This window comes from Passer montanus, unplaced genomic scaffold (genome assembly GCF_014805655.1).
Source record: "Passer montanus isolate IOZ18808 unplaced genomic scaffold, ASM1480565v1 scaffold194, whole genome shotgun sequence".
NCBI classification, from domain to species: Eukaryota; Metazoa; Chordata; class Aves; order Passeriformes; family Passeridae; genus Passer; species Passer montanus.
In genome coordinates, this window is record NW_024366525.1 from 93,221 (window position 1) to 108,154 (window position 14,934).

At 48.2% G+C, this 14,934-nt stretch overlaps 1 protein-coding gene across 2 annotated transcripts in view; it reads right to left on the minus strand.

Moving 5' to 3' along the window:
• The window catches only part of BAHD1 (bromo adjacent homology domain containing 1), a 35,516-nt gene that overhangs the window by 16,061 nt on the left and 4,521 nt on the right, over positions 1-14,934 (minus strand). The window lies entirely within an intron of this gene.

Sequence of the window (14,934 nt, forward strand, 5' to 3'; positions counted from 1 at the left end):
CTGTAGATGTGTTTTATAAAAGTTGTGGGCATTGAACACCAAATCACAATGGGCAGAGAGGCCCCAAAGATACATTCATGGCAGGAAAAAGAAGCCTGGTCTTCCTGAGTTATTCAGCACCCAATTTTTAATTAAGAAATTCTGCAGTCTACAGCTTGTAGGTCCAAGGCTGAGGCAGGATATGGCTGGGTGATACATTAAAAATGTCACTGTAAATGAGTGATAGTGGAATAGATTTAATGAAGTCTGTCTCTGAGCACCAGAAACAGCAGCAAAGGACAATTACTTTAATTCAATAGTATTTACAAAATAGTCAAATTCCATTTATTGGCAGCAAAGAGCTGATCTTTTTATCAGTATCCACCTAGGATGGGTTTGCTCTTCCCTGCAATCAGGATTCGGGCTGTAACTCCCCTCAATTGACACTGGTCTGCCACTTCTGAGGCTTTTAATTAAAGCTCCTACTGCTTTGGCAGTGATTAGAACAAAGCTCCCGAATTACAAGAACTGTTCATTTGATATGGTTTAATCAAGCTGATAATTAGATTATCTATTTGAAATAAGCCCAATGTGTTTTAATTGCCTTACTTATATATGCATTAAGTAAGGGAAATTCAGGAACTGAAACCCGCTGGGGTTTGCATGGTGCTTTTCTAGATGTCATCCTCTTGGCAATGTGTTTTTGGGGTGACTGAGTTCCTCCACCCCGTTAAACAGGGTAGATCCCAGGGCTGGTGCCCCAGGAAGAGAGCTTGGTGGGGAACAAACACTTATATATATGTCTATATTTTTCTTATTAGAAAATCAGGCTCAGGGCATTAGGAGGATCAAGTCAGACAGAATTTTCTTCAGAATTGAATTATTCTTGCACAAAAGGCTAAACTGACCACATGCAACCTCTGGAGTTTGGAAGAGGACTACAATTTTAAAAAACGGATCAGGCAGAGCAGGATTTGGCAGAGGCAGAACAGGTATTCTGCAGAGGACAACTCTTCCCAGGCTATATGGACCAGTCATTTCCTTGCAACTTTCATCCTATTTTCTACTGTCCCTACTGAGAGACTGAGCCTCTGGCAGAGGTGAAAATCCCAAAATAAAAAGCCATTATTTGCCTTAAACCCAGCATCAGGCACCTTGTTCTTCTCAGGTTTCCACAGGCAGGAGCCTGACCCAGCCTACACCACACATCCTGGGGGATTCCTGCCCACACGAGTTGGAGTAACTGCTAAAAACTGGGTGCTGTGGCTGTGACTGTTCATGCCATAGATGCTCTGAAGTTAGGAAAAGGCTGGGAGAGACTGAGGGAAGGGGGTGTAAGAGAACTGGGATTGTTCAGCCTGGAGAAGCTTTGAGGTGACCTAATTGTCCATTCCAGTAGCTGAAGGGGCCTACAGGAAAGTTGGAGAAGGGATTTGAACAAAGGTCTGGAGTGACAGGACAAGGAGGAATGGCTCCACCCTGACAGAGAGCTGGGTTAGATGGCATATTAGGAATAAACTCCCTGTGAGGGTGGTGAGACCCTGACACAGGTTGCCCAAAGAAGCTGTGGCTGCCTCATCCCTGTCAGGGTCCAAGGCTAAGTTGGATGGGGCTTGGAACAACCTTGGATAGTGGAAGGTGTCCCTGCCCATGGCAGGGGATGGAACTGCTTGAGCTTTAAGATTCCTTCCAAGTCAAACCATTCCAGGATTCTATGATTCACTGCCAGCACCAATGGAACAAAACCTATCCTCAGTATGGACTACTCAGAGGTTTTTCCACACCTCTGCAATCACCTGCACTGCATGGATTGCTTTGTGAGGGGGATGCTCCTGCTCCCAGCTCACCTGGGATCCAGCAATCCCTCCTCTTCCCTCAGCAGAACACAGAGACAGAGCTTTTGAACACAGCTCAAACTCAGCCCTCTGACAGTCAAATGCATCATTCCTCAAAATTAAGAGTCCTGCCGAGCTTCCTTCCAGTGAGTATTGTGCTCCTGCCAGCTGGGAAGGGAGAGTGGCAGAGCTCTTCATCCTCTCTCCACCTTTGTATTGCTTCACAAAGCACAGAAAAGCTGCCTGTGCCCAGAAGTCTCCAAGAAAGTGCGAGACAATGTGAAGAACTGAGAGTACTTAAATCAGAACCACGCATTTTTTGCTTGTGCCTGAGGAACTGGATTAATGATGAGAAGACTTTGAGGTGTTGGAAATTAAAGTTGCAAGCAGCTCAGTCTATCCAGCTGCATCCAGAGTCCACCAAGCACTTTAAAGCGAGTTGGAATTGTTGCCTCCTTATTGTACAATCACAGAATGGTTTGGATTGGAAAGGACATAAAGCTCATCCCATTCCAACTCCCTGCTGTGGGCAGGGATACCTTCCACTGGCTCAAGCTGCTCCAAACCCCATCCAACCTGGCCTTGAACACTTCCAGGGATGGAGCAGCCACAGTTTCTCTGGGCAACTCCTTCCTCAAATCAGACTAGTTCTGAAAAACCATCTTTCCAGCTGCCAAACCCAAACCAGATCAGAATAAAAAAAATTAAAACCACTTCTAGTTTCGTGCTAGAATAAAACCATTACCCAAACAGCAAACTCAGAAGAGAGTTGATGCCTCATTAGCAGGAAAAGAAGCAAGTGGGATAACAGCTGCATGTTCTGTAATCATGCAGCTGCAGCATCTGTCTCTCTCTCTCCAGCACTTGATTGCAAGTGAAATTAGAAGAAACTAGTCTGGGACTACCCCTTCAAGCCCCATTTCCTCTCCAGAGCTTCACTACGGAGACGCGCGCGTTCCAAGAGACGATGCCAAAAGCACAGAAATTAAAGCTTTTAAAGCTCCTAATCCATTTGGCACTTCAATAACACACAAAGAGTTACGACAACACCAATCCTCCTCTCCATGCACGGCACCGCTCCGATGACTCTCAGCCCCAACTACTTGAATCCTGTCTATCCATTTCCATTGGAACAGCTTCTGCTGTGACAACAGCCCTACAACTGTGAGTATCTGGAGGATTGGCTCCTTTCTCCCGGCTGCTTTTGCAGGCGAGTAATTCCCAGTGCTCTAAGAAACGTGCTGAATGGAAGAAGCCTTGCAGGAGCTTTGGGAAATCCGGATAAATCACAGCAGCATCAGGTATCCCAGGCTGAGTTCCTTGAATGTCATGCACGTCCTGTGAGTGGAAACATCGCCTCCCTCTCAAACATTCAGAAAATCTGTAGCTGTTGGAAGCTACAATTTGTCTTCCCAGAGTCCAGTCCTGATTTTTCTCCTGAGATCCATTGAAAGCTCCATCATTCACATGCTCTGGAGGAAACTGTTTATACAGAGCTCATTAGGCTGCAGCAAAGGCTGGCTTCTCTCACTCATCAGCGTAGCTCTGACCATTGTACCAGAGCAGGGTTAAATGAGATACCGGGGAGAAATTCTTCCCTGTGCGGGTGCTCAGGCACTGGCACAGGTTGCCCAGAGAAGCTGTGGCTACCCCATCCCTGTCAGGGTCCAAGGTCAGGTTGAATGGGGTTTGGAGCAACCTGGAATAGTGGAAGGTGTCCCTGGCCATGACAGTGGGATGGATCTTTAAGATCCCTTCCAATTCAGACCATTCCAGGATTCTATGATTCACTGCCAGCAGCTCCTGAAAAGCCATGTGGACACGCAACCTCCACAGCTTCCAAAAGAATCATAAAAAGGGATGTGGGGCAACTCTGGCACAGCCGAGAGGATCTCTGGGAGCTGTCCCGGACCGGGCTCTGCTTCACTCCCTGCTCCAACGCCCGTAATTATCCCCCCATTGCGAAAGCCTGTGTGTGCTCCAGCCACCCGGCTAGGAGTTCTGCAGCCCGTGTGTGGCCGTGATAAATCACAGACAACTGCAATGAGAGCCCGGGGCTTCACACCCCGAGTGCCAAATGTGTCCGACAGCAGCGGCACCGGGAGCGGATCCGGCTGGGCGCAGGCCTGAGCCGCGCTGCCCCGAGCCAGAGCTGGAACACCCCCGAGCAGCTCCCTGGCTGATTCCTTGGGAAGGTCTGCCTCAGCCTCGCTTATCTGGTTTCACATCTTGCCTAGTGGCAGTGCTCTGTCTGGGGAAGCCAAAATTATATTTCTCTGGCTGTTCTCACACTCTTCGCAGCCTCTGCAAGCAGCATTCTCAGGGAAGAGGAAAGGGGAAAAAATAGGGGAAAAAGAAAAGGGGGGGGAAAAGAAGAGTGGGATAAAATGAAGGGGGAAAGAAATTGGGGGGGTGAAAAAGTGGGGGAAAGGGTGAAAAAGTGGGGGGAAATGGGGTGGGAAAAGAGGGGAGGAAATAAGGGGACAAGCAGGATAACACCAGTGGAAGTGAACAATGTACAAGCACGTGGGAGAGTCACAGGATATTTCCTCAAAATCCACAACAGGGCAGGTTGTTTGGGCAATTAACGCAAGCACGGGAACAACACACTCCTCAAAGGCACCGGCTTTCCTTTCCCTTTTACCCATGGTAAGAAGCTGTAACACTGAGTCACGTTGCCAGCGACAGGCTGCCACCCAGCAAAATAGGCAGGAAATGATTAAGTGAAAAACGAATGTGGGGACTGATAAGTGACCTCAGCAGCTCCAACATCAGGCACCAAACCCCGACCAAGTTTGGAGCCCCTAAGTTTTGGGGTCTGGCACGTACTTGCATTAAAGCAAACCCCAAGTTTCTGAAAGCAAAGCCTTCACTGAACACCCGTGATCAACACTGGGAAAACCACTTCCTATGGCCTTGAAGAACTGAAGATTTCCACCCCAAGAGCTGTCACAAGCCTTTTGCTTGTGACCCCAACATAAAGCAGCGTTGTTCTGTATGTCTGTGGAAGCTCTGGTGCTTCTTCTGCTTTTCACAGACTTCCAAATCCCACCAAAATTGGCTTGAGTGGGGTCAGAGCTCGAAAGGCAATGGCATAGCCACAATTTCATACTCACTCTCTGCAGAGGAGATGCAAAAGTTGTACTTACCCACACCTAAAACTCCAAATCCACTCCAAAGCCAGGAAAAAAAATGGAAGCAGATACCAGGATTTGTTTCTGTGCCCTCAGTTTGCTTTTTGAGATGGATAACGTGACTACCTTCCTACTCTCAAGAGGAGACGTATTTTCTTTGCCTTTCAACAAGTTAGGGAGGGACGCACCAGGAGGAGAAGGAAATTTGGAATTAATGGATTCTAGAGTGTGATAGAGCATATGGCAATTCCCAAACAGCATCCATCACTCATGCTTCCCACAGGAGCCTCCCAGCTGCAGCAGCAGCAGCAACCCATGGAGAACCATGGATAAGCAGCCTTAAGCATGCTGCTGCAAAGGAAAGCCTGGGTAGGGCAAAGGAATTCCCTGGCATTTGCAGGTAAGTACAAGGATGTGGGGGTGGAAATGAGGCTGAGCTTGTCTCCAGGCTGACAATTTGATGGAAAGAGATGCTTTGACACTTGGCTTTTGCTGCATCACTCCCCAGTGAACTAGTTACTAAGGTTTTCTTTTAATGAAGGCATTCAGAGTCCAGAGATTAGGCAAGAGAAACACGGGAAAGGATGGGAGGTCACACCAGACCACTTGGAAAAACGAGAAGGCTGAAGCGTACACAGATATTGCAATCCCGAAATATCCCAGGCAACAGCAGCAGCAAGAAGGAAAGGGACTTTCTGAGAAAGCAGGTAGTGCCAGGATAAGGGGGAATGACTTCCCACTGCCAGAGGGCAGGGTTAGACAGGACATTAGGAGGAAATTCTTCCCTGTCAGGGTGGGGGGGCTCTGGCACAGATCACCCAGAGAAGCTGTGGCTGCTCCATCCCTGAAAGTGTCCAAGGCCAGGCTGGACAGAGCTTGAAGCAATCTGGGATGGTGGAAGGTGTCCCTGCCTGTAGCAGGGCATGGAATGAGATGATCCTTAAGGGCCCTTCCAAACCAAATAATTCTAGGATTCACTGACTCTATAAAATTGCCTGTAGCAGGGTGTGGAATGAGATGATCCTTAAGGGCCCTTCCAAACCAAATAATTCTAGGATTCACTGACTCTATAAAATACCAGATCTATTAAATACCACCCCTTTACACAGAATTGCCTGTTACAACTTTAAATAGGTTCTGTACAAAGCTGCCATGTGACAGCTATGCCAACAACACCCTAAAACATGCCTATAAGTAGTTTGAAAAACCAAGTCAAAAATATCCCGGGACAGCTTTCACAGTCGTGTTTATAGAAAGAGCACAAGCTTTGCCAATCAAGGTTTTTTAAAAAATAACCCACACAAGCCCTGCTCATCTGATTTTTCATATATGCAAAATGCAAACTCGATTCCTTCACGGCAGAAGGCTGAGTCTGGTAAAATATCAATCATATGTCACTTTGCTCAGATAGCTCTGGCACCCTTCCTGTTCCACAGGCAAAATGGAATAACAAATTATTCCCAAGGCTTTATTTTGAAGAACAAGGTGTAAGGTTTTTCTATAGTAAATATTAAAGCTCTTCTATATATTATAATCACACCCTTCCATGACTGCTTTAGGAGCTTCCTTCAAGCTGCTGAGCTTAAATAATTCAAGCTGCGCCGTGATTCTGTGTTCTACACGTGCGGCTGCAAACTGTGCTGCCTGTGGGAATTTCAAGGGCAGGTGCATCCCTGCCAGCTCCTCTCCATGTCACGGAGCTGTCACTGCCATCCTATCTCTGGATGCGGATTTCCCTTCTCCTCCTTCCGGTAAATCTCTCCCACAAAGGTCTCCATTCACTCTCTCCTGACTGGGAAATGTCAGCACGGCACCCTCAGGATCCAAAGACAACACATTCCTATTCCACAAGCTCAAAACTGGCTTTAGGGGAGATAAAAGAAACTCAAGAAATTCAGGGCAGGGCAAGGCATTCCTTCAATGTAACATTTAACTAAATGTTTGATTTAATTTTTTTTTTATTTTAAATAATCTTTGTCTTATTTTCCTCACTTCAGTGTCCAAATCCTTCGCACTATGGTTCCAGGTATGGACTCTAGGAATTATCATCTCTGAGGAGTGCAAAAGAGAGCCTGAAATTGAAAATCTAACAGACATGCATGTTTATAACCTTGACTTAAATTCACAGAAGCTTTAAACCCAAGCAGGCAAAACTAAGTTCTGTTAAAGAACAAGTTCATGTAGTATTTTCAAGGATTCTTGTGTTCTAACTCATCTCCAGTTGAAATACACTGACCAGAACTACTTCTTCAGACTAAAACTGCTACCTGAATTATTTTCAGTTCTAGAATAAGTACTTCAGACAGTATCACCTTGCTTTTGGAAATACCTTTTGTTTCTATATGGTTTAAAAAGTAGTAGCACACCACTTCACCCTCAGCGGGTTGCAAGTTGTCCATACAGCAAAACAGCTCTCTGGGATTTTCTTCATCAAAGGTTTTGATTCCTCTTTCTATTCGAAGTTTAACAGACATTTCAAAAGAAAACAGACTTTCTACTTCTTTATTCTCACTTTCTGATCATCACTTGAAACACCAGCTTTAACCCCACATGTTCCCAGCTGAGGACAAAGGTGACAGAGGATGAACTATGCTGAGCACTTTTCCATTTGAGAGTTTCAATTCAAAAGTCAAGTCAAAGAAAGACTTTGCAGAGCTCTTGCATTTCCACTGCAATTCCTGGAACCAAACCCTCTCCTTCCCTGATGTCTTGTAAACCACAGTGCTGCACTGAATGCTGAGCAGAGCTTAAATCTGGAGCCAACTTTGCTAGATTTGAACTAGAATCAGAGAATTCAATTCCTCCCTGTGAGAGTAGTGAGGCCCTTGCACAGGTTGGTGGAAGATGTCCCTGCCCATGGCAGGGGGTGGAAATGGATGAGCTTTAAGGTCTCTTCCCACCCAAAACATTCTGGGATTCCATAAACCGTAGAATGGTTTGGGAACTTCTGGAATAAAAGTCCAGATGTGGCTTGAAAATACACAATTTTTTTTTCCTTCAAAAAATACAGGACCAATCACCACCACAAATACAGATGTATATTCACACATCTTCTGGTGACACAGTTTTAGCCAAGGCAGAACTGCCAAGCCTACCCAAACCTGCTTTAAACTCTTTCCTCCCCCTCATTAGTGCCAGAGACAGTATTTACAAATCAGTAACCCACAAAGTAAGTGAAGAAGTTCCACTTAAAATTTCACAACTCAACTGGCATTAGGTCAGTCCGAGGAAATGTAGCACTGCTGAATGGTGCTGCAACAGCTGACACCTCCAAGGAACAAGTTCTTTAATTCCTAGGGTGTTAGCAGAGGAATCATTTAAATTTGGGTCAAATTGGATCATTTAAGCTCAGGAATCAGGGGACTCAGCATTGCCAAAGGTCCCGAGCTCAGCCAGAGAAACATTTCTAGGAACCAGCAGCTGGCACAGATCAGAAATCTGTGAGAGAAAACTCAAGCAGAACCTGGATGTTGTAACATGTTAAAATCCCAGGAACCACAAGCCAAACACAGGCAATTCAGCCACTTTAGACAAGGAGAAGCCCAGCTGGCTGGAACGCTGCTTCCAGGAGAGCCCGTTTAACTCCCATTAGGCGCTGCCCCAGCTCTTTCATCCCTTACCCACATCGTTAGAGGTGTATTTAAACACACCTTTGCTTGTGGCCCAGGTTTGATCAGTCAAGGCAACAAATACCACCTTTAAACAGACTGGACAGGGTTTGCAGCCCGTGCTGGGAGTGATCTGGTTTATATGCACTCATTAAGGTGCATTTATCGACCCACACGGGCGTGATGCCGCTCGGCCGTTCGGAAAGGCAGCAATTAAACACACTCAGCTCTCCAGCCAGGGCCAGGATCAGACTCTTTCAATAAGGTGGGTCTTATAGACTCCATCACGCTGAAATATTACTTGGATTTCACTGCAGCTTGCACAGACAGGAGGAAAACAGACTTAAGGGCATCAGGAATGGTTAAGAGCAATGACTAAGTTACAGCCTTGCTCCCAAGAGCTCTTGGTTGAATTCTGGGGGGATGCTGAATGCTTCTGTTCTCCCACCAGTGCAGGTCACCATGGAGCCAGCAGGAACTCCAGAGGATAAACCATCAGCTCTCTGGCAGAGCAGCCTAATTACAACTTCCTCTGGGGAACCACAAAGCTTTTAAACAGTGCAGCCTACTTTTATGGAAATGCCACAGGTGCCTCCAACTAATTTTTAGGAAGATCCCTTGAAGTCAGGCAGTGGCTTCAAAACATCCAGGTGTGCTGAGTAGGGGGAAGAGAGTCCTACATGTACTGTTCTGCCAAATGATGCTGTGATACTGCAAAACCACCCCCCACGTGCTTCCTCCAGCCTCGAGGAGAATATTCATTATAGGGAAGGAAACAGCAAAACTTCTGAGGAACTCCTAGCACTGACAAGTGGAGAAACAAACAAAAAAAAAAAAATCAGAATTATCCCCTTCATTATCAGCTATAGGATTTGAGAACATTGACTGCACATTGAGGTGTCAATGCATGGATCAGAGGGATAGGGAAGGGAAAAGCCCTCATCCATCCCAGTCACCTGCACAGGAGCACAAGGTAAAAGACACACATGGCTCAGAGCACCAGGCTCCAAGGATTGGGGCACAAGGAGACAACGAGTGAGGCCAGACCACGGGAAATGTGACTGGAGCAGTGATCCCAGAGGGATTCCTGAGCTGCACGAGCTGCCAGCTGAAGCAGAGCCAAAGTGGCAGCGGGAGACGCTCGCAGCTACCGGCCGAATGTCGGGAGGGCCGGTAGGAAGCTTCCAGGAGCTGCTGGAAGATCCGAGCAAGCTGCAGCAAGCTTTGCTTTCCCAGGCTGTGCCCAGAGTGGAAGGGTAAACAGCTGATAAGGAGGAATGTGCTGCAAAGCCCCCCCCAAGCAGCCAGAACCCCCCTGCTATCCCACAGCTCGGCCCAAGGACAATTCCCAGTGCCCGTGCCCAGCACACACCTCCCCTCGGCCGGTTTTGCTGCTGGCACTCCAAATCTCAGGAGATTTGATCCAAAGAGGATCTGATGCTGGACAACAGCTGCAAAGAGCTCACGGTGGAGGAGTTTCTGCCTCAGATTGCAGTTACAGTGCACAAGGAGGGATGTAGCCACACAGGATATCCCCAGACACCAGAATTTCAGCTCCAGCTATTTGTCACAGTAAAACATTTTAAGGCAGCAGCATTCTTCAAAGTAAAATGACAGATAATATCCCATTTTAGAGCTCCAAAGCTAGCTCCTCACTCTTCATTTCAATAACTAAGATAAACATTTTATTTAACAGCTGTATTAATAGGTAGAAACACACTTTGCTTCAGAAAGCCAGGCTGACTTACAGCCCTGGCTTTCTGCAGCATTTAAACTCTCAGTTCAAGATGAATTCCTGGAAACGGGGCGGGGGAACCCTCATTTCTCCTGAACAGAAACCAAGCACAAAGTCTGTGTTTGAGTCTCCAGCTCTGCTGCTTTCCACCCTGCTCACAACTTTGCCACACACGTGGGAGCACCAGCAGAGCTGAGTGACACTTCCTGGAGGATGCCACGACTTCTGTCAGGTCTCTGCTCTGGCTGACACGGGGTCTGCAAAATGAACAGCCCCCAAATTACCTCAGGGGCCTCCTGCTCAGTGTCACCTCACAGCTTTCCTTCCCTGCCTCTGCTCGAGCTGGGGAGCGCCTGGAAGTTCTCACACCTCTGGTGAAGGATGAGCCCTTGGGGAGCCACAGCACCTGCAGCTTATCTGAGAGATCAGGAGCAAATATCCAAATGCTCACTGACTTTCCTGCTCCCCAGGCAAGGCCTGTCACAGTTACTGCCCTCCAAACACAAGTACATCCGTGTGCAGCATTAAGGTGTTTTATCCTGGAATGATTTGGGAGGGCAGGGGCCCCAGTGGTCATCCCATTCCAACCTCCACAGGCAGGGACACCTTGCACTGGCCTAGGCTGCTCCAAGACTTGTCCAACCTGGCCCTTTCAATTTGACAGGGACACTGGTCCTCCATTTATCTAAACACTTTGCATTTATATTTTCATGGGGGTCTAAATACACCAATGATGACTCCTTTGGGTCCATTCACAGCTTGCTTTGTTCAGCTGAGGGCTGAACATATGGTAGCATGAGCTCTCTAGCCTGAGAGAAAGAAAATTAAGACCTCACTACCCAAACCCATGATTTCAAGCATTGCAAGTGGCTTCCCAGGACAGTGGTGGAGTCACCATTCCTAGAGGTGTCTCAGGAATGACTGGACCTGGCACTCAGTGCTCTGGTCTGGTTGGCAAATTGGTGATCAGCCACAGGAAAAACCTGATGATCTTGGAGGTCTTTTCCAACCTAAATTATTCTGGGATCTACATAAGAAAGTCCAGCTCATAGAGCTCTGCACTGAGACCTCAAGGAAGCACCTGAAGCCACTTGTCTTTCTTATTTTTAAATTCACTGTGTTTGTTTTACACATAACACAGGCTACTCCAAGATCAACCATCTGACCCTCAAGGCCTCCTGCTCTATATAGGGTTATTACAGTGAACTGGGGTTTAATTATATTTAAATAGTGAAAAGCCAAAGCGCTGCTGCTGTGCTAGCCTCCCTGCCCCTCCATGATCCATTTCTCCCCACTGCCTCCCATGGTTTCCTTGGAAACATATGCAAGCTTAAATTGGATTGACATTCACTTAGTGGACAGATGGAGTTTGGAACAGCCCAGCGCCTGAAATTCAAGGCCGAGCCTTGGGATATGTCACGTTATCAATACAAAAAACAGCCCCCAAGCTTTGTGGGAAGGGAAAGGATCACCTAATTATTCAGTAACGAGCTCTGAGGTGGCATCTCAGGAAGGTCAGCGCTCACCCATTGTTCCTGATGAAAGCAGCGGGCTGAGCACGCGACCAGTTTTGTTGGGAGGGAAGGATTTAATTTTTGTTAAGCGCTGGGAAAACAGGGGAGTTCTTAAGCTCATTAGTGGTTTCAGGCAGGAGAACTGCTGCAGATCACATGTGGGCTGAGCACAGACAGCGATGCTCCATCCACACTGTAATTAAGCCGCTTGCATCCAAAACTTCATCCCTAGGCTGAAGTTATTCCTGGTAACTGATCCTGACCCACAGACACTGAGAGGGACAGCGTCTGTATCACTCCTTTACAGCCCCAGAGGTGGCAGGACTGCCCTTTCACCAAAGCTGGCAATTTATTCTCAAGTGGGAATTATTCCCTGGATCCTCTTCCACTATATGAGAGTAACAGGACTGTGAAGAAATTAAAATAGCTTTTTTTTTTTTCCCTGAAGGTTGGCTAAACATTGCTTCCCAACCACAATGTCTACCCTAACAGGAATGGAAAGGATTCACCTCTTTCCAACCAAAAACACAAGGAAGACAGTAGAAATCTCCACATAAGTACATCCCTAGAGATCCCGAATGAAATCCAGCACCTAGGAAGGACAAGATGACAGAGTTCTTGGGAAGGAACAGCGGGGCAGCCAGCAGGCATTGCATATTCCCCCTCACCAGGAGCTCTGCCCACCACATGCTTGGTTATTGCAGGGGCCATCTCCAAGTAATCACCACCTCCAGGAATTAGGGACATGTCACACAGTCAGGGTTACCATGTAATTTTTAAGGAATAAATCCCTAAAATGCCTGGCTTGCTTCTGTTGCTTGTGCCATTTGCTGAAACCTAAGGAATTCCCGGGTTGGGATTTACCTGTCCAACTCAGCATTTCCGTACCTGTTCTGACACCTGGCATTTAGCCAGGATTTTAATAAAATCTCTTTTTTTCTCTGTCTACACATGATTATAGCTGCCAAATCCTTTTCCTTTACTATCCTGGTCACCTTGGAGAGAGCTGCTCTGTCTCCTTACTCTGAGCCATCTCCAACCTTGAATCCTTCCACTGACTTTGGCTGAGCTGAACAAAGGAACAAACCCAAACATGCCTCTTGCATCTGTTTCTTACTAGTTTTTTATTCATTAAAAATAAACCTCCTGCAGCCCACTAGTTCCCTCCACAAGCCTGCACTTCTGCTTTCTCTCCTTCCAAACCATTCATATTTATCAATACGTGATTACTGCAGTTTAATCCTCATTGCCTGCATTCCCTCCGGAGCCTCTCCATCCTCCCTCAGCAGAGACCTCGATGCTCCTCTCCACCCCGCCTCAAATCCTGCTCTTTTTCACACAATTCCCAACCCGGAGCCAGCGAGAACATGCTCAACCTGCCAAGCGCCCTGACAGAGCGAGCGCTCCGAAGGGATTCCAGGGACGTGGCCCCGGCTCCGTTTCCCGTTGGGATGCTCGTCAGTTCGCCGAAGTCGCCCGGCGAGGATGCGGAGCCGGGAGCGCGAGGGTGCTCCAGCTCCAGCTCCAGCTCCAGCTCCAGCTCCAGCCGCATCCGCCCGGCCCCGCTCCCCGCTCCCCGCGGCGCCTGCCCCCTCCTGCCTCCCAAAGTCAGCCCCGAACTGCCCATTTCTCTCCTCCGCTGGCGATTGAAGCCTGCTCCAGGTATTCCGCAGGCACACGGAGACACAATGAGGACGGGCACCGGATAATGCTGTGCTGCGGGAAGGCTGGCTGAAGCTCCCGATTTTCCGTGCTTCCCACAGGCCACAGGCAGGAACAATAGAAGGCCAGGCACGGTGTAAGTAGGAAGCGATGCCTGGGATCTCGATGCTTCCCCAGCACTGAGATTTTATTTCAAGGGTGATAATTCAGACACCGAAAAATCAGCTGCCAGCAAAGCAGTTTTATTCCAATCAATGCGAGGAAAACGCCTGCTTTTTATTTCTAAGAGCCTCGTAAATAATTTGAAATACTGAGATACAGGCAGCCTCTAAAAGCCAAGATCTTTCATTAAAAAAAAATAAAAATCAAGGCTGCTGAGCTGTAGAGTTTCAAAGCAGAGCGTGAGAAAGCCCTTCAAAAACTGCTGGAAGAACAATGGGTGCCAGTGAGCGCTCCTGTGATGTGCCTTACAAAGGGGGGAAACCTAAAAATCATCATCTTCTTTAGTCACACCTTTGTTTAGGAGAACTGGGACACGAGGAACGCAGCACCCGGCAGCTCGGAGCCCAAGCATCATCTTGTTCCCGAGCACCACACGTTTATCACAAATCCCACCCGCTCTCCACGTGCCTTTTCCGTCCACAACAGGGCAGCGCCCAGGGAATACAGCAGGAGAAAAATCCCACCTGGGCTGCATCCCCTTCTCCGGCAGGGGAAGGAGGGAGCCACAAGACACACGGATCCCAAATCCTCCCTGCTCCCAGCATCCCCGTGCCGGCTGCGCCATCCCATGGGATGGGCTGACACGCTGCCAATGCCACCAGACTCCTGTCACGGTGCCTGGCTGCACGTGTGACAGACAGCAAACACCCCTCAAAACCCCGCGCTGCCAAGTCTCCAAAAGCACTGGGAATTTTAAACGGCGAAGGAAGGAGAAGGACAAACCGAGGGATTCCAAGCAGCCCTCAGAGAGGGTCCGGCCAAACACCTCTCCTGAAAACGCACCCCTAACCTAAGTCAGAGCCGCCACCAGAGGTGACACAAGCGGCGTTCCCGGCCGTGCCACGCGGGAGAAGCGCAGCGGCAGGGCCCTGAGCACGGCGGCTCCGGGGAGTGACACGCATCCCCTGCCCATTTCATGGGGTTTGTTTAGCTGCACGCCACCGGCACGGCTCAGACCCCCGCCGGGACTGCCCGGTGCCACCGGGCTCGCAGGGCGTTCCATCGCTCATTCCCACGCGGTTTAATTCAAGGAAAGACACGTCCATGCGTTTCCCCGTCATCAACCAGCAAGAGCCCAGCACTGCCAAATGGGAGCATCGCTCGCAAATCAGGCCAAAATCAACAGCGTTCCTTGAATTATTTTTGACCCATGTGGAGCTAATAATCACCCACCCTCTATGGAAGATGTCCCGAAATTTAATGTATATCAATAAGCAGCAGATTGAAGGGAAAACAACTGCTCCT